Below are 8,283 nucleotides of genomic sequence, written 5' to 3'. Positions count from 1 at the left end.
GGTTTTTTTTTACTTATCAAAGTAACTTTAGAAGTTTGGTTCAAGGTGGTAGAGTGAGCACATGTGTTGTTACCAACCATACCAAAATCTTATTGACATGGAACTTAGAAATTACATAAAAGAATAAATAAGACAGCACTGAAAAGCACAAGGGGAATGTGAAGAGGGATGAGCAGATTAGAGATTTTGAAGGGTTTTTAGAAAAATAGGTAAATTACATTAAAAAGCAAAATGGAGAGGAAGAGCTGAAATTTATAACATTTCCTGTAGATGGCTACAAAATATATAGAATAATTTCCTGCTGGTTGCATCATGGAAAATACCTAAGTTTATAGTTATCAAAGGACAGAATACCTGTGGTAATTACTTTCTATCACATTTCAAATACTCAAAGTAGTAGGTATCAGAAGTATCTCTCTTAAGATATGTCTGTATCTCAAGAAATTGAACAATATATATAAGGCCTCTGGTGAAAGATGCTTAATGATGGTAAATTGAGCACACACATTTCATTGCACAACCCCAAAAACAAAAACAATACCTCTAACACTGACTGCCACACATTATTTAGCTAGTGTCTCTTTAATGAATATTCAGACTGTTTTGAACCATTTCATATTTGATACCATTCTTTAGAGAATATCATTTTATATATTTATGTTTGTTCTTTGAGATTAAATTGATAATGACTTTGACAAACTCAAAGTATTTCATTAAAAATTTTATCATAAGTAGTTTCATATTAGATGAATGTGGAAAGTGCTGACATATTTATAAATGAGGGGTTTTGAAATGGGGATTATCATTTATATGTTGATTTGCAAGGGCTCAGTCCCTAAAACTAAAATGTGTTGATGCTGGTGGAGAAAGGCAGACCTTTGCTATCTATATGTGTTATACACCAATTGTTTGAGTGAGAACAAAGCCATTAAAATATAGGGGAAAATGCCAGCACAGTAGAGCATAATTAACTATTGAAAGCCTGCAAGAAAATTTAAATTATGAGATGCATATATCTGCTCCCAAATAATAGATCTGAGTATATAATCTTCCCATTCCTAAGGTAGAAAGAAGACTAAAATGTGAGAAAGAGACCAGCCTCCGATTTTACAAATACTGAGTTAGAAGTGATCTTTATCTTAAACAAAAGTAAATAGAGAAAAAGAAACAAAAAACCAGTAATGTGCTTTTAAATTCTTCATTTATAGAAAGGGAAAACAGGGTTGGTGCCCACATGGTTTGGTGGATGCAGGGCGAGTCCGGTGGCTGGGCCCACGTAGACCCTCTGCCGAAGTCTCAGACACCATTGGAGCACGTGAGAGACGGAATCTCGCAATGTTCCCTAGGCTGATTTTGAACTCCTGGCCTCAAGTGATTCTCCTCCTAAACCGCTAGGATTACAGGCATAAGCTGCTGCTCCCAGCTAGAACTTATTTTTAAAGGAAGAAAAAAAATGTCTCAAAAGTAGATGAAGGAAGCTTTTGTCAGTAACCTCAATGGAACCACCGTGCTGGAAATCACCCAGGTATTGTGCTTTCCTGCATTCTGTATCCTGTGCAGAGGATTCCTGATCATTTTCTCACAGCACATGTGTTCTTTTTCACATACTTGGAAAATTGGATTCTTCATTGACTTTGTTGTCCTAATAGTTCCCATGGTAGCCACTTTGACCATTTGGGCTTCATTTATTCTCCTCGAGCTTCTCAGTGTAATTATCTTTGGGGCAAGGCTGTTCTATCAAATATACTGAAGGAGGGCTTGCTATGCCAGAGTTCTTTTCCAGAAAATCCTTGAAAAATTCTTGAACATCAGTGTAAAATCCAGCTACCTCCTGTTTCCATGTAATTACCAGTGCATCTACTGCTATTGCTATTTTGGCTGTGGACTTCCCACTTTTTTCCCAGAAGATTTGCCAAAACTGAGCTCTATGGGACAGGAGCAATGGATTTTGGAGTAGGTGGCTTTGTTTTTGGGACTGCCAATGGTTTGTCTAGAGATCAGGAGGAGAAAATACAAGGAAGGGTCCAAATTGTGTTACTTTACAAACTCATTGTACTCTGTTTATTGATCTTTCTAGGAATTGGATGTTTAGCCATTATAAAATCAATAGGCTATCAGGAACATCTAACTGAGTATGGAGTTCACTGGAACTTTTTCTTTACTGTAATAGTTGTGAAATTAGTAACACCACTGCTTTTGATTATTTTTCCCCTAAATAAGTCCTGGTTTATTGCCCTCAGCATTACTGTATTATAACAGCTAGCACTTGACTTTACCCCACTAAAGAGGTTAATATTATATGGTACTGATGGTAATGGCACACAGGTTGGTCTATTAAATGCCAACCCCAAAGGAATAATCTCTACCCTGGGGTATGTGGCAATACACATGGCTGGTGTACAAACAGGGTTGTATGTGCATAAGAACAGATCACATATCAAAGGCTTGATAAAAGTAACCTGTTGTCTTTTGCTGGCAGCTATTAGCCTCTTTATATCTCTTTATGTAGTTCAAGTAAATGTAGAATCAGTATCTCTAAGAATGGCAAATTTAGCCTTTTGTATTTGGATAGTTGCTTCTAGCCTGATCCTTCTTAGTAGTTTATTACCGGGTGATATAATTTTGAGTTTTGCCAAATTTCTAATTAAAGGCGCTCTAGTACCATGTTCTTGGAAACTTATCCAGTCACCTGTTACAAATAAAAAGCATTCAGAATCTCTAGTCCCTGAAACTGAAAGAAGAGAACCCAGTCTTTGTTTAATCACAGCTCTAAACAGAAACAGTTAATATTTTTCTTGCTGTCAAATATAACAACTGGTCTGAGTAACCTGATGGTAGGTACATTACACAGCAGTACCTTGTGGGCCTTATTTGTGGTCAATCTCTATATGTTTTCTAACTGTTTTATTGTATATGTACTGTATTTGCAAGATAAGACTATAAAATTTTGGTGATCAGCAGTAGGATCTGTAAGTATTTGGGCAATATTTAATGAGGAAAAATTTACATTGCAAAGAAAATGTGTTTTTGGCAACAGTGCTAACCATATTTTATAATAAAATAATAGTAGTGATGCTTTATTTTTTTTTCCCTGGGACAGACTCGCTCTGTTGCACAGGCTGGAGTGTAGTGGCCTGATCTCGGCTCACTGCAACCTCCACCTCCTGGGTTCAAGTGATTCTCCTGCCTCAGCCTCCTGAGTAGCTGGGACTGGAGGTGTGGGCCACCACACTCAGCTAATTTTTGTATTTTTAGTAGAGGTAGGGGTTTGCCATATTGGCTAGGTTGCTCTCAAACTCCTGAACGCAAGTGATCCACCCACCTCAGCCTCTCAAAGTGCTGGGATTACAGGCATGAGCTACCACACTGAGCCAATGCTTAATATTTTAATGTATCTCAACAACAAACCAAGAAGAAACAAAGCCTTGTGACTTGTTAGAATGCTATTCTGTATTTTTATTGTATATTGCTTTTACAATAAATGTATATTAAATGAAAAAAAAGAAAGGGAAAACAATCTAGAATTGTTATTTGAATTGTATTTATTCCGGGATCCAAAGACAATGGCAGAAACTGGTAAGCATAGATTACAAATCACAGCTTCTCTGAGACGGCAACAAGGTGAAAAGGAATACTGACAGAACAAGAAGGAAATGAGGTGAATAAAACAAGAAAGGAATACAAATAAAGGAATTAAAAGTACTTTAGAGGCTGAAAATTTCAAAGGATATGAAGACCCACATTAGAAACTCAATAAATATTTGTTAAATCAATCAATCAATAAAAAAATAAATCTGTGAGTGGTACATGTGTGCTTTCTTGAAATACGAAAACAAGCAGATAAAGATAATGGAAGAAAAGCTAATAGGCAGGTAGACTAAAGAATGGTAATTCTATTGACTTGTTGATAAATTTCCTTAAGAAGAGACTAAAACAAATGACTCAAAAGAAATATTCAAAACCAATTTTTAAAAGACATTTCCTAAAGAAAAGAGAGACCGGGCGCGGTGCTCAAGCCTGTAATCCCAGCACTTTGGGAGGCTGAGGCGGGTGGATCACGAGGTCAGGAGATTGAGACCATCCTGGTCAACATGGTGAAACCCCGTCTCTACTAAAGGTGCAAAAAATTAGCTGGGCATGGTGGCGCGTGCCTGTAATCCCAGCTACTCCGGAGGCTGAGACAGGAGAATTGCCTGAACCCAGGAGGCGGAGGTTGCGGTGAGCCGAGATGGCGCCATTGCACTCCAGCCTGGGTAACAAGAGCAAAACTCCTAAAAAAGAAAAGAAAAGAAAAGAAAAGAAAAGAAAAGAAAAGAGACCTGAATGTGATTATTTTAAAAATTCAGCAAGTTCAAAGCAAAAAAAAAAAGTAGGCAAAGAAACTTCATTTTACACATTGCAAAATGTAATAATAGCAGCAGTAATGTCTTTCCATCAGCCAGACAGATGAGGGGGAAAACGCAACAAACAAGTTATTCACACACAAAAAAAAGAGAGTGGTGTTGGAGAAGAATGTTGATAAAAATTGATCTTCATAAATAACATAAAACTGAAACCTCAAATATATACACTGTCTGGAGAAGGGTCAATAAACCCATAAAATAAATGTTTTACAAATAAAAATCTGGTCAAAACTTAAAAACTGGTATTAAGTGATATAAGGGGGAAATCAGAAAAGCACAATGAATATGATATTGTTTAAGCAAATATGCATTTGATAAATATATTTTTAAATATAATAAAATTAATAGACATAAAAATGAGGATAATTGTTAATACTGAAGAGAGAGCAGTCTTAGGAGTGGGATATAGCATAAAAGAAGTAGATACAGGCACTGTGTAAGTCAGCGGTCCCCAGCTGTTTTGGCACCAGGGACTGGTTTCCTGGAAGACAGTTTTTCCATGGACTGGGGTAGGGTGGAGATAAATTCGGGGTGAAACTGTTCCACCACAGATTATCAGGCATTAGTTAGACTCTCACAAGGAACTGCAACCTAGATCTCTCACATGCATAGTTCATAATACGGTTCACATTCCTATGAGAATCAAATGCCTCTGCTAATCTGACAGGAGGTGGAGGTCAGGCAGTAATGCCTACTTGCCTGCTTGCTGCTCACCTTCTCTGTGTGGCCTGGTTCCTAACACGCCACGGCCCACAGACTAGTAAGTGGCCCTGGGCTTGGGGATTTCTGCTATAAGGCATTGGTAATATTGTATTTTGGGGGCTGCTTGTTATAGTAATTGGTATAATTTACATTACTATTTATAATTCACATACCCATTATATATATATATATATATATATATATATATATATCCCAAATACAGCATTTTTTAAAATACAGAGAAGCTTCTGCTTCAAACAAGATGAGTTACAAGAACTGGCTTTACCCTTCCATTTAATCTAAATGACTGAAGAACCAAATAAAATGCAAATAGCAATGATTTTCAGGATCGTGGAATCAGACAAAAATAAAAGGTAGTTTCTAAGATATGGAAAACAAATGAGGTAATTCTTATGATTGCTCTAGCTTACAACCTTAAGAAAGATTTCTGGGTATGGCACAGAAAGAACACAGACCAACTCCAATGAAAAAAATATGGTTAAATGTTTCAGGGAAGAATACTTGAGAAGAGAAAATAGCACAAAACATGATATGCAGAGAGTTTACCTTAGGACTCTGCAGAATAATAATAATCAGTGCATCTGTGTGAGGAAATGAACCATGGCCAGGAAGAGAACCGTCTAAAAGGATTAGGGAAACAGTATTCAGGAACTATACAGAGCAAACAAGCATGCCCTATTACTAAAGCCAGACTGGGAAACTTCCTAAATCATAGGAAACTGGGTATAATGTTCAGACAAGTCTTGCCTTAGTAGTGGAGAATAATTAGCTCTAGACTAATGGCTGCTCTGGCCCTGCATAACGAACCTTAAAAGCAACATCTGATGAAACTGTTTCCAAGTAACATAGCCGTATCCCAGAAGAAAGCTCAGAAATGTTTATAGGAATACGAAACTATCAAGCATACAACAAGGTAAAACTCACAATACCTGGCATCCAGTAAAACACTAGCAGACATGCAAAGAAGCTTTAAAAGATTATGGATAACAAGGAAAAAGACCAGTCAAAACCAACACAACAAAACAGACACAGGTGTTAAAATTTTCAGGCAGGGATATTGAAACAATTGTTATGAGTGAATTTAGTATGCTCAGAAAAGCTGAGAAAGATTAAACATGTTGGATACAGACATGGGCAGTATAAAATGACACCAAAATCAAAAGTCTAGTAGTAAAAAGTATATTGTCTAAGATTTTTAAAATATACACTAAATGAAATTAATGACGGACAAAAGAGTGCCAAAGAAAAGACTAGCAAACCTGAATCTATAGCCATAAAAATGATGCAAAATGACACGCAGAGGAAAACATGTCTGAAAAAAGTAAACAAAGCATCAGTGAACTGCAGAAAAACTTCAAGCTGTCTAATAGACACGTAATTGAAGTCTTCAGTGGAGAGTATATATAATATTTCTCAAGGAAAATTATATATACATGTTATGTTACATATGTATGTATGTGTGTGTGTGTTATATGCATATATGTGTGTACATGTGTGTTATGTATGTATATATGAGACACACATATATAAAATAAATATATATATATGGAAAAGTCCACTGCTGCTTTATTGGTGACCTCTACCAAACTCAAAGCTTTAAGGAAGAAATGAATATGCTACAAGAACTCAGTGCTAATATTCCAAAGGGAATACTCAACTCATTCTATGAGACTAGTGTTACCTTGATACCAAAATTGGATAAAGACATTCTCAAAACATGCAAACAAAAACTACAACCTATTTTCTCTTATGAACATATATGGAAAAATGCTAAATCGAATACAGCAATATATAAAAGTAGTAGCACATCATGATCAAGCTCAATTTACTTCAGGAATGCAAGATTGGCTTAACATTAAGAAATCAAGCCATGTAATTCGCCATGTTAACAAGCTAAAAAAAAATACATATGATCATCTCAGCAGTCACAGGATAAGCATTTGACAAAATTCAACATCCATTTCTAATTTTAAAAAACTCTTTCAGCACACTGGAAATAGGAGACATTTCAACTTAAAAAGGGGCATCTACAAACAACAGCTATCAGACATAATTGTGAAAGAGAGTGTTCTCATGCAATGGCAAGGAATAAGGTAAGAATATATTTTCTCACTACTTCTATATAACATGCTAGAGGTTCTAGCTAGTGATTTCAAGGAATAAAAATAAGTAAACATCACCTAGATTAGAAAGGCAGAAATAATCTTTGAAATTCCAAAACAACACAGTTATCTGGTAAAATATATGATGTAACCTACTAGAAAGCTGCTATAAGTAATGGTGAGTTTAGTAAGATGAAAGAAGAGTAAAAGAAGATATAAAATGAATTGTATATTTCAATGCTAGTAATAATCAACTGGTAGCTGAAATTAAAAAGTCATATCACTTACGAAAACATCAAAGATATGTAATACTTTAGTAGAGGTCTGAAAAAATATGTGCAAAAACTCTATGCTAAAAATACAAAATATTAAGAAAAATTAAAAATGCAAATAAATCAAGAAATATATGTGTATCAATTGGAAGACTATATTGTTAGATTATCAGTTCTTCCCAAATTGGTCTATAAATTCAACAAACTCTCAATGAAAGTCTAAGCAACCTACAACCACCTGATCTTCATCAAAGTTGACAAAAACAAGCAATGGGTAAAGAACTCCCTATTCAATAAATGGTGCTGGGATAACTAGCTAGCCATATGCAAAAGACTGAACCTGGACCCCTTGCTTACACCATATACAAAAATCAGCTGAAAATGAATTCAAGACTTAAAACCCCAAACAATAAAAACCCTGGAAGACAACCTAGACAATATCGTTCCGGACATAGGAACTGGCCGAGATTTTGTAATGACACCAAAAGCAACTGCAACAAAAGCAAAAATTGACAAATGAGATATAATTAAACTTGAAAGCTTCTACACAGCAAAGGAAACTATTCACAGAGTAAACAGACAACCTACAGAATAGGAGGAAATATTTGCAAACTGTTCATCTGACAAAGGTCTAATATCCAGCATGTATGAAGAACTTAAATTTACAATGAAAAAAAAACTATTAATAAGTGTGCAAAGGATATGAACAGACACTTTTCAAAAGAAGACATTTATGCAGCCAACAAGCATATGAAAAAAAGCTCAACATCACTGATTATTAGA

At 35.6% G+C, this 8,283-nt stretch overlaps 1 pseudogene; it reads left to right on the top strand.

Moving 5' to 3' along the window:
• Positions 1–1,453: 1,453 nt before the first annotated feature.
• LOC101036699 (phosphatidylinositol-glycan biosynthesis class W protein-like) lies at positions 1,454–2,954 on the top strand (annotated as a pseudogene).
• The last annotated feature ends 5,329 nt before the right edge of the window (positions 2,955–8,283 follow it).

The sequence above is a fragment of the Saimiri boliviensis genome, chromosome 13 (assembly GCF_048565385.1).
Source record: "Saimiri boliviensis isolate mSaiBol1 chromosome 13, mSaiBol1.pri, whole genome shotgun sequence".
In the NCBI taxonomy this organism is placed as follows: domain Eukaryota; kingdom Metazoa; phylum Chordata; class Mammalia; order Primates; family Cebidae; genus Saimiri; species Saimiri boliviensis.
Note: the sequence above shows the minus strand (reverse complement) of the source record. Positions and strands in the feature narration are given on the sequence as shown.